Source organism: Lissotriton helveticus, chromosome 9 (genome assembly GCF_964261635.1).
Source record: "Lissotriton helveticus chromosome 9, aLisHel1.1, whole genome shotgun sequence".
Classification (NCBI taxonomy): Eukaryota; Metazoa; Chordata; class Amphibia; order Caudata; family Salamandridae; genus Lissotriton; species Lissotriton helveticus.
The window spans coordinates 836,146,550-836,158,560 of NC_136070.1; the positions used below are offsets into that span (position 1 = coordinate 836,146,550).

Below are 12,011 nucleotides of genomic sequence, written 5' to 3' on the forward strand. Positions count from 1 at the left end.
CCCCTTATGTGCAGGGTGCTACTGCGCCCACATTACCCCCGGTTGTTCCACCCTTTGTTGTTCAACCTCCTGCTGTTGTTCAGCCACCCGGTGCTCCACAGATGGTTTTACCTCCTACTGCGCAACCCACTCTAGGGTCGCAAGCTTTGCTACTAGCTTTGTCTCAAACTCCTTTGCCTTCTACTTCTGCATCTCAGACTCTTACTGCTCTTGTTCCTACTTTGCCTCAAGATATTCATTTTCCTGTTTTTACGCCTACTTCTTCTCCTCGAAAACGAATGACTGAGACTGTTGTTAATCTGTTGTCTCCATTGTTTGGGCCACTGAGTATGACCCCTGTTTCGGAACGTAAGCAGAGTCAGCTTCCTAGTTCCGAAGAGCAGGCGGTGTTGGATTTATTGGCTCGTAGATGGATTTTAAATGCTTCTAGGTATAATTTGCCAGCGGTTATGGATGTTTTCTTTCAGTGGGAACCGCCAAAGCAAAGGTATGTTTTTGATCTAATGTGTACGTTTCTGCGTCAGGAATGGGAAGATAATGAGTTGGGTCCGATTCCACAGGAAGTGCTTGATGTTCAGTCCGAGTTTGCTAAAGGGACGATAGTGGAATCTGATGTTACTGATGCCTTAGAGACGATACTTGCCTTTAGGACTAGACTACCGTCTCAGACATTGTACGAACCTGATTCTTCTGTTAGGAGGAAAGTGAAGCAGTATCCCCCTGTATGGAGAGAGGCAGTTGCTGCTAATGTTAATCAGGGTATTCAGGCCGTAGAGGCCCATTTTCAGCGAGTATGGGTACATGTCCCTTGGAAAAGAGCGGAGGTCTTGGCTCTTAAGCAGACCTTACCTGACCCCCGTAAGAATCCTGCTGGTTATTACAAGGAGTTGTCCCAGACAGTTGAAGCATGTATTATGAATTTAGCGGACATAGATATGTTGATGGGGAATGTAGTTCCGCAACCTTTGTGGACGAAGATTCGTCATGAGAATCATGCGGCAGAATTAGGTGATACATGGGCTAATATTGTTGCTGCAGATGGTTGACAGGTTGGAGGTGCCAAACCTGAGCCCTTAGTTGCAGAATTACCTGGTAGAATTATTAATCTAATGAAAACTATGATGCCTGCTTTGCGAGTGAATTGGGATAAGTTGGCAGCATGCAAGCAAAAAAAAGACGAGAGTGTGTCTGATTTCTTCACGAGGTTTGAAGAAACGTTTATCGATCATAGGGGTCAGGACATGAGTACGGAAGGTGGTCAAAGGTTGTTTGTGGACAAATTTGTCTTTAATTTACTTCCCGAGCTTTCTAATAAGTTAAAGGACTCTGAGAGTTCATGGGCTGTTTCTTCGTCAGCCCAGATATTGGCTACTGCACAATATTATGAGAATAGGGATAAAGATGAGAAGGATAAAGCAGAGAAGAAGACTAAAGATCTCAAGACGAAAGTTATTTTGCAGCAAGCTTACCCGCCTCGTCAGAATCAGCCTCAGTTTCAGCAACCTCCACAGTTTCAGAGAGTGTTACAGAAGCCTGAGCCTTATGCTCCGCAATTCTTTCCTGGACCTAATCAGTGTGCTTATTGCAGAGAGGAAGGTCATTTCAAGAATAGTTGCCTGGCTTTGTTACAGCGTGCGAATGGTGTATCTGGTCAGAGAGGTTGTGGTGTTTTCCAGCAAGCTCCTAGGGGTAGAGGACGTGGTGTGTTACCCCAGAATGAGCGTTCCTCTTCCCTTCAGAATTCTGCAAATTATTTTGACAGACAGAATGTTCCTACTGGTCAGTCTGCACAGTACTATGTTGATGATTACTATGTCGAGAGCGAGAGTGCTGGATATAATGATAGTTAGGATAGCCATGGGCAAAGAGAGGGAGTAGTGTCCGTTCCAGTAGATCAGAGTGGACCAGGTGTGCAGAACCTTTTCTTTTGGATACTGGTGCGACAAAGAGTTCTATCATGCACTCTAAACTTCCTGGCGCACCTTTGTCTGGCTTGACCAATGTTTCAGTAGGATTTTCAGGCACCCCAGTTTATAACGCGGTTTCTAGTCCTTTGCCCCTTTCTATTGGTCCTTGTGAATTGGAAGCTCCCCTTATTCTGACGACTGGTTGTAATGAGAATCTGTTGGGTTTGGACTTGCTGAAAAGATTGTATGCGACATTACATTGTTCTCCTTCAGGAGTACATCTTACCCTAGGTAAGAAAGTGATTTCTCCGATGTATTTGTCTAAAGATTGTCTTCCACTGGAATTGCGTTCTCTTCCTGATACGCTTTGGGCTACAGGTCCCAATGATGTTGGTCTCTTGCAGATTCCACCCTATGTTGTCACCCTCAAGTCGAATGCTAGGCTACCTCGTATTCCACAATATAAGATTTCTAGTGATGGCAAGAGAGCTCTTTTGGCGATTGTCTATGATTTTGATGAGAAGGGTGTAGTTGAAGAAACGAGAGGTAATGTGTGTAACAGTCCTGTTTTGCCTGTCCTTAAGCGTACTGATGCTTCTCAGCCACCTGTGTATCGGTTTGTGATCGATCTTCGGGAAGTGAATGAGATTGTGGTACCACAGTTTCCTGTTGTCCCGGATATCACTGCTTTGTTAACTCTGATTCCTGCTTCGGCAGCTTGGTTTTCTGTTATCGACTTGAAGAATGCTTTCTTTAGCATTCCGATTGCTGAGGAGAGTAGAGATATTTTCGGCTTCTCATTAGGAGGTCGAAGCTTCCGGTTTAAGAGAGCTCCCCAAGGTTATTGTGAAAGTCCCTCCATCTATAGTCAGGCGGTGAAAACTCAGCTTGATAGTTTTGTGTTGCCTACTGGTGCTACCCTTATTCAGTATGTTGATGATTTGTTGGTTACTGCTGATGATGAAGAGATTTGTAATGGGGCTACTCTCTCTTTGTTACGACATTTGTCTGACCATCATAAAGTATCACCTTCAAAGTTACAGTATTGCTGCCAAGAAGTAACCTACTTAGGTCATCTCTTGTCGAAGGAGGGAAGAAGGTTGACCCCAGAACTAATTCAGGCGATTGCACAAATGAGTGTGCCATCCACACAGAGAGAAGTGCGTGCTTTCTTAGGTATCACCTCGTATTGTAGACAATGGATCCCTAATTTTTCCCTGCTAGCGAAACCTTTGTTGACATTGACTCTTAAAGATACTCCGCATCCTCTCCCTTGGTCTGATGAGTGTCAGAAAAGTTTTTCTGAATTACGTGATGCATTGTGTTCGGCTCCTGTGTTGGGTACTCTGGACTACAGTAAGCCTTTCACGTTGTATGTGCACGAGAGAGAAGGTTGTGCATTGTCAGTTTTGACGCAACAATTCGGAGATAAGCAACGCCCATGTGCATATTTTTCAGCGACGTTAGATCCGGTAGCTAAAGCGTTGCCGAGCTGTGTGAGAGCTACAGCGGCAGCGGCTGTTTCTATCCGACAGTCTGCTGGTTTGGTATTGGACAATACGTTGATTGTGATGGTCCCACATGCAGTGGATACTTTATTGAACAGGACCAAGACACAGCACCTTACTAGTGCACGTCTGTCAGGTTATGAGTTGACTCTTTTAGCTAGCCATGTACACATCAAAAGATGTAATGTGTTGAATCCAGCTACGTTGTTGCCGATTTCTGTAGAGACAGATGCTCAAGAACAGCATGATTGCTTCCTTCGGACAGAGGTAGAAACAAAGGCTAGAGTTGATTTAAAAGATACTCCTCTTACGAATGTTGATGGTACATTATGAGTAGATGGTTTGTGTTTCAAGCTTCCGAATGGTGAGACGACTGCATCATATGCCGTCACTACTTTGCATACAGTTGTTGAAACAGCACGCATAGCACAGAATTCAGCTCAAGCAGCAGAGCTAATAGCACTGACTAGAGCGTTTGGGTTGTCAGAGGGAAAGCGAGTGAATGTCTATACCGATAGCCAGTATGCGTTTGGTGTTGCCCATAGTTTTGGACGTTTGTGGAGAGAAAGAGGATTCCTTACTTCTTATGGGATGAAAATTCAGCATGTGCAGTTGGTGAATGAACTTTTGGAATCACTTACTCTCCCAAACCAGATTGCAATTGTGAAGTGTAGTGCGCATAAGAAAGTTGTGGATGATGTAGGTTGAGGGAATGCGTTTGCGGATGAAGTTGCGAAGGAAACGGCGAAAGACATGATGAGCCGTATGTATGTTGCAGGCCCTGCTAATTGGGTCATGGCTAGTGGAATGTGTGAAGACACAATAGAAAGTGTGAAGATGATTCAGGCTGAAGCTACGGAAAAAGAAGTGAATGTGTGGAGAGAAACTACGGGTATGTTGGATCCGACAGGTTGTTGGGTTGAGTTATCAGAACACCAGCGAGGGTTGTTGCCTGATGCGTATGTGTTCCCGGTGGTTACTATGGCTCATGGAATGGCTCACATTAGTTCGAAAGGGATATGCAAGTTGTTGGCTCCAGTATGGCAGAATGCTGGAATTCCGAAATGTGCTGAGAATGTGGTGAAGCATTGTATGATTTGTCTGAAGTATAATCTTGGCAAGGGAACTCCAACTCCAGCTGGTCATTTTGCTCCTCCGACCTATCCGTTTGAAGTGATACAGTTAGATTACATACACATGGAGAGATGTAACAATTTGAAGTATTTCCTTGTGGTTGTTTGCGCCTTTTCCAGATGGATAGAGGCTTACCCCCTAAAGGATAATACTGCCTTGTCTATAGCCAAGGTTTTGCTCAAGGAGTATTTCACTAGGTATGGATTGCCGAGAATTGTATGGAGCGACAATGGGAGTGAATTTGTGGGCCAAGTTATGAAGAAAGTGTGTGCTGGTTTGGGAATAAATCAGAAATTCCATGCTGCGAATCACCCCCAGTCAGCTGGCCTGGTAGAGTGCTATAACGGCACGTTGAAGCTGAAACTAGCTAAGATACAAGGGAGCACTGGTCTTACATGGCCAGATGCTTTGCCGTTGGCTCTTTTGTCAACAAGGATGACAGTGCATTCTCGTGTGGGACTTAGCCCATACGAAATAGTTTTTGGTCGTCCAGCGAATGTTTGGGGTGTGCCTCGTCCTAAGAAGTACAGTGAAATCGAGTACCCTATGTTGGTGGATTACTTACATGATTTGACTGCTAAATTACGTGTTCTCCACCAAAAGGACTATGACAGTTTGCCGACAGCTACTGCAGATCCAGGCCATACGATCCAACCTGGTGACCTCGTATTAACGAAGAATTTTCAACGATCCAAGAATTTGGAACCGAGATGGACTGGACCGTATTTGGTGTTACTGGTTACTAGAACTGCTGTTAGGGTAGCTGGTAAAAAAAATTGGGTGCATGCCACCCATACGAAAAAAGTTCCTTTGCCCTTACCGTATGATAAGTGGGTGAGGGCTGGAATAGCTGACTCAGAGTGTGAAAGGATTCCTAGATTTGTACCTTTTAGTGATGCGCATTTGACATGGACTCAGTCAGAACGAGAGGATGATGATGTTCTGCAAGCTGCTGTGCCTTTGCCTTTGAGACTCGACACGACGAATCCGGAAGTCCTTTTTAAGGATCACACTGTGCCTGGCAAACAGCGCTACAATTTAAGATTGAGATAGACTGAACCTATGGACAAATAAAGATTTAATTTTTTTTTATGTAGTGAATTATACCTTGTCAGATCGAGAAACTTTTTTGCTTTTTCTTTTTCGAGTCACCATCTGGACTCAGCTGCAGGGTCGCGGTACAGCCTTAAGGGGTGAGCCGCGTATTGACACAAGGTCTGTGGTTCAGAGTCGTTAGTACGATCTTGACGCACACTTAAGTGAAGAAGGTAATAGCCGTGAGCAGCACGTTAGAGGATGGAGTTTTTTGAGTCTGATAAGAGTATTAAGAGAGTCGATTTTAGAGCGAAAATGTGTACATTGATTTGTAACAAATGTTTTTTGATACTGTGCTTTCTAATGCTTTTGAATATTACGTTGGTTTGTGTGGGTTGGATTTTCTATGCTTCACAACAGACTCTTGCATCTACCTCCCAACCTACTCTTTCTTTTTCTACTGTTTCCCCACATGAGTTTCATACGTTGCCTGAACATGAACAGACACGAAGACTAGAATTTGTGAATAATTCGTTTATACAGATGTTGCATCAGATAGTTGTAAATACCACGAATTGTTGGGTGTGTGGTCTTATGCCACATACGACTGATAAGGGAATGCCATATTTGGTTTTGCCTTTTTCGCCTAATGGGTCAGTATGGGCACTCCAATCAATGTTTATTTATGCGAATGAAGCATCTTCTGTACGTTCTGTCAAAGATAATGCGAATAATAATGCCTTGATACAGGGAATAGTAGATATGGTCAGAGATATTGATCCATATAATGCTATCCCTAAAGATGAGGTACGAGCATATATTGGTTGGAACAAGACGAGATATAGCATTAGTCTGACAGAGAAAGAGAGACAGAAAAGGTCTCCTCCTATTTGGATTGTACCCCACCGAGGTCATCTTTGTCTGCAAGGTAATGGTCAGAATCCGAGAGCTCAGCTTGGTAAGAGTGTGTGTGTTCAAACCTATGTCTATACGTCCCAGAAATCTCCACCGTTCGTGCCAGCTCAAGGCACGTATTTTGACGACAGAGAATATACATAGTTGCCTTCTGATTTTTCAGGCACATGTTATGTGGCATTTTTGCTTCCCCCTACGTACACAGCTGCTTTCAATTACCATAAGACAAGATGTGGTAGAGGTGTTATCGATGCGAAAGATACTGTCGCACAAGAAGTTGGAGACTTCTTTAAGGGTTTCCTACCCTTTTGGGGTCCTATGGCTAATAGTAGGACTATTCGTCAGCTTACAAGAGTGGTCGAGGCCACTATAAATGAGACTGCAGGTGCCCTTAGCAATATTACAGCTGAGCTTCAAGCGGATCGCCTTATGACATTACAGAACCGCTTTGCTTTAGATATTATACTTGCAGATAGAGGTGGAGTATGTAAATTGATCGGGTCTAGTAGCTGCGTTTTCATACCTGATACTGCCCCGACAGTGTACCAAGCCATCTTGAGGTTACATAAGTCCGCTGAGTCTATACATGTAGACGAAGGGAACTGGTCGTTCATAGGATGGTTTTGGGAACTGCTGTCCAAATGGGGATGGAAGATTCGGATGTTTCTTGGTATGGCTTTAGCAATCCTTTTCTCGTGTTGCTTATGCATCCAGTGTGGTCCCGCCATTTGTGGCCTTTGTGCTACGATCTGTGTGAGAAGACCTGTCCCGAGAGAAGTAAAGGATAATAAGATGATGTTACAGCAACACCTTGATGACCTGATGAGAATAGATATAGACCTGGATTCAGATTGACTTGAGTTTAGGTTATTGCCTACGTAATGGCAAAAGGAGGGGCTGAGGTTCCGTGGTTTTCGGGACCGGACTCCATTTTGTTTGCGTTGTTTGAGACGCCATTTTATGTTGCCCTCACGTAGGCCTAGGTGGTAAACGAACGAACAAAGTTGCATGGGCCTCGTTGTTCATGTAAGCATTAACAGGCCCTTTTCGACTTGCGAGTGAACTGCAAAGATGCTGACCCCGTCACCTGAAGCTGACCCTTTGCGAAGCCAGTTTTCCCTAGTAGATCGTTGTCTGAGATTGGTAATCAATGTTCAGGATATCACTAACTTTTAGTTTCTTGCACATATCTTATGCTACTCAACATCTGAATTGTTTCTTTCCTTACGACTTTTCATTACATGGGTAGTGCTTTTCAATTATGGGTTTGTCCGGCTTGCGGTAATCGAATTTGGGACAGTCCTAATAATTAACTTATGGGTTGGTACGATGTAAAGTGAGCTTTTTGGAATGTAATAATGTACGTGAAATGTGTTCTATTGGTCAGAATTTGCCACAGTGGGTGTGCATTTGTAATTAATTGAAAATACCATAAAAAGAGATGTCTTGCTCTACGAAGGTTGATCAGTCTCCCGAGTTGTACACCGTGTTGTATTGCTTGGTTTACTGTTACTAGCTGCAGCTAATAAATTTGATCTCTGACGCCACCTAGAAGTATTCCGTGTTTCTGTATACCAAGACAGGTGAATCCGAAGACTTCGGGTGTGTTCCTGGCACCGCTGGGTTGTAAGAAAACCCGGTTCTTTACTGATTGTGAAAGAGCAGAATGCTGTTACAGTGAAGCCAGCCGATAGAGAAACATAATTTTAATAAACACAAAAGGTCATGGTTAATGCCAGACCTAATTAGGGGCCTAATTATTAAAGAAAGTCTTGAAAGTGCACCCATGATATATGCAGTACAAATATATGTCTTTCATGAATTCACAAAAATGTACAGAAGCAACCCAAGAAATAGTACTCCTAGACAATATCTGTGTACTGCATTTTTAGCATGAGTAAATATGCATGTGTAAATTTGCTCATGCGAAAATCTGAATGTTTGCAAGGTCACTTTCCCTCCAACCACTTTTTTCCCCAACCCTGGAAGACGTTTTACATCTGCCATTATCAGGAGAAAATGTTCTACATTTCTCAGTATGGGAAAAGATTGAGAAGAGTTTGTGAAAACCCTTAAACATGCAAGTTAGTAGGTTTGCTCAGACTCAAAAGGGTATTCCAACCCTGGAACTATTGCTTACCACCACCTTCATTCAGCCCCAGTATGCAGATCTGCGAAATGTGGCAACATAAGGAATTACTAGTATTCAAACCCTACTATGGTATGAACAATTTTTTAGAAAGAAGGAGGTAGGTTCTTGAAGTATGGGACTGGCTGAACCCTATTATGAATACAAAAATATATATATGCCAACCCACTCAGTTCAGTATCGCTCTAAATCATCAGCAACAGATCAAACTTAATTTTGATTTGTTCGGTATATTTATTTTTACCTTTTCTTTTAGATACACTCCATAGAAAAAATCAATTATTTCTATGTCAGAAAAAACAACACAACATATACAACAATTATACACATTAACTTATACATACCATTTATCAAAAGACACATTACTTACATACATATAAACATTCACTGTACACTATACACTAGGTTTTCGTTATATACAACCTCATTTATACACATCTGTTTTCAACTGTTCCTTTGGCAAATATCGGCTCTTTGCCTTTTAACAATCAATGAAATCAAATCAGAGGAACAATAGTAGACAAAGTCATAATTAGTCGGAGATAACCTTTGTTATCAATTCAATGAATCAGTACTTATTAATATTTTGAACAAATTGTATCTCCGTTTTGCCGACGCGTTTCGAACAACACACATAAGTTGTGAGTTCTCCTCAGGGCTTTGTCACTTCTATCTGCAAGTGTATAGAAAAGAAGAAAAGCACCAAAAGGTGTTTCAGTGTACATTCTCTAGCCTCAATTCGCTACATTGTTTACATTCTACAACGTTTAGTCCATATTACCTTTCAAGTGGCTGGGATAGTCCTACGTTCGGTATTATGTTCGTTTTTTTTTAAAAACACTTTAGAGCTGCAATCTAAACAATAAATCTAGATTAGAGCCAAACTCAGTCTGAGCCTTACAGTTACTTTCACAAAACACTGCGTGACGTACCTTTATTTCTATTCGATCTTGTGAGTCTGCCTATGGGCGTCTCCCTATTCCTCGGACACACTTTTCACCTATAAGTAATGCAGAGGTATTTTAATATATCCAGGCTTGTATCATCTCTGAAGTTCGTGAAGCAGTTCGCAACTCTAATCCTACCTTCATTAGGTAATCCGATCTCCTCAGGAGCATGTCACTCCATGTTTAATTTAATTTCTGGGCACGGGCAATCTGTGGGGGAAAAAAACGATTCTAAGTGCACTGGTCATTATTCGGGTGGAAGCTGATTCCGCTTCGTTGGTGCTCAGTGACTGACCTGGTTAGTGTTGAATCTCCGTTTGTTTACAGGCGCGCTGACAGTTTCCCTTCACCTCCGTTCTAGGGATTTCACTGTTTTGAAGACAAAACAGGGAGCGCATTAATTCCACCCTTCCTGGCACGTTTCCTTCCCAACTCGTGCCTACCCGTCCCAAGCCGGTTCTCCTTACCTCCTCACAGCTCCTCTGCAGCTCATCCACACTTCAATCTAGAAGGCGGCGGCCAAGTAGCTTGCTTCCTTATTGTAACCATGTGACTTCAGGAATTCTGGGTGTTGTAGTTTGACTACACTCGCCTCTGTGTTTACATTTAATGGATTACGACATGCTCTCTCATAAGGCCCATAGATTGGTGCCTTAATAATGATTACTCATTTCTACACTAAGAGTCAGTCGTATCTCGTGGAGCCCCACGTAAACCTCCAAATTTACAATCTTGAAACCTCGGAAAGGGTATTTAATCCATTTTGCGCACTGTTAAATTTTAAAATCAGGTACGCTTCTTTTCTCAGCAGTGTATCCTCGATGTCAATCGGACCTTTGCCCCCTGATTGCACTATGGCACACAATATAGTCCATTTAAAGTCCATTTCGCTGTGGTTCGAATCCATAAAGTGTTGGACCATTGGCGCACTAGCTACCTTCTTTTTAATCCTTGACCTGTGTTGTGTTATCCTGCTGTTGGCTTGCTGTGTGGTTTTCCCAACGTACATTTTATTGCAGGCACAAACTACTGCGTACACTACATTCCGTGTCCTGCAGTTCGTAAATCCACGGTTTTTCCATCTCACGCCCCTATGTTCAAACTCGATTCCCTCAATTGTTGAGTCACATGAGACGCAATTGCCACATTTGTGGTGGCCCTCGATTGGTTTAAGGCCCCATCTAGAGCGTAGGTCACTTTTAGGTTTAGCGGTTGCCACATCCGCCCGGATTAAACACTGGCCAATGCTCCTATTCTTTCTATATGCGAAAATGGGTTTTGGAAAGGGGCATTCAAGCCCCTCCAACAAATGCCAATTTTTCAGAACCATTTGTCGTACTTTGTGCGTGTCAGGCCCGAACGTAGTTACACATACCAACCTATCCAGATCTTGTTTCACTTTACGTTCAAGTAAGCACTCCCGTGGTGTGTAGTGCACCCTCTTTTTGGAGTTACTTAGCAATTTTTTGTGGTACCCTCGATATCTCATCTCCTCACAGAACCTTGTGGCATGTTTATCATACTCAGTTACCTCCGAGCAGTTCCTCCGAATCCGAAGCAGCTGCCCATAAGGTAAGTTATCCTTTAGGCTTCTGGGGTGTGCGCTTTGGTGGTGCAGGATTGTGTTTTTATCCGTCTTCTTCTTAAAAAGTGACGTTTTTAATTGTCCATCCATATGGTTTACTTCAAGATCCAGAAAAGTCATCTTTTCATTACTGGACTCAATGGAGAACTTGATATCTTGGTGTCTCCTATTGAGCCATGTGTGAAAGTCCATCAACTCCGTGCGACTCCCCTGCCACAGGAGCCACACGTCGTCAATGTACCTCCACCATTGCTTAATGTGTTTGCTATAGGGGTTGTTTGAGTAAACAAATCTGTTCTCATACTCGGCCATATACAATATGGCCATCTCCGGCGCATAGGGACAACCCATGGCTGTCCCCTTGATCTGCATATAGAATCGGTCATTAAACCGGAAGTAGTTTTTTTTCAATGTCACTTCTGCTAGTTGCAGGATGAACGAGGTCGGGACTTGATGTGGCCTTTCTCTTGTCCAGGTATAGTTCTAGTACCTCTAGCGCCTCGTCTTGCGGAATTTGGGTGTACAATGACGTGACGTCCATTGTCACCATCAGTTCCGTTGACGGGTCGAACTGCATTCCATCAATTTTTAACAAGAAGTCTGTGGTATCCTTCAGGTAGGAGGTTACACTTCCAACAAAGGGCTTAAGAAAGAAGTCTATATATTTAGACAGTGACTCCAGACAAGATTCACAGCCTGAGACAATGGGCCTTCCAGGAGGCTCCTCAGGGTTCTTGTGGATCTTGGGTAGAAAATATAAAATAGGAGTCCTTGGAAATTTCTTAATCAGGAATTCACTTTCTTTCTGGCCCACGAAACCATTCTCCCGCC

General features: G+C 43.1%; 1 protein-coding gene across 2 annotated transcripts in view; it reads left to right on the forward strand.

Moving 5' to 3' along the window:
* Positions 1-12,011, forward strand: part of POLR2I (RNA polymerase II subunit I) — a 178,888-nt gene that overhangs the window by 138,838 nt on the left and 28,039 nt on the right. The window lies entirely within an intron of this gene.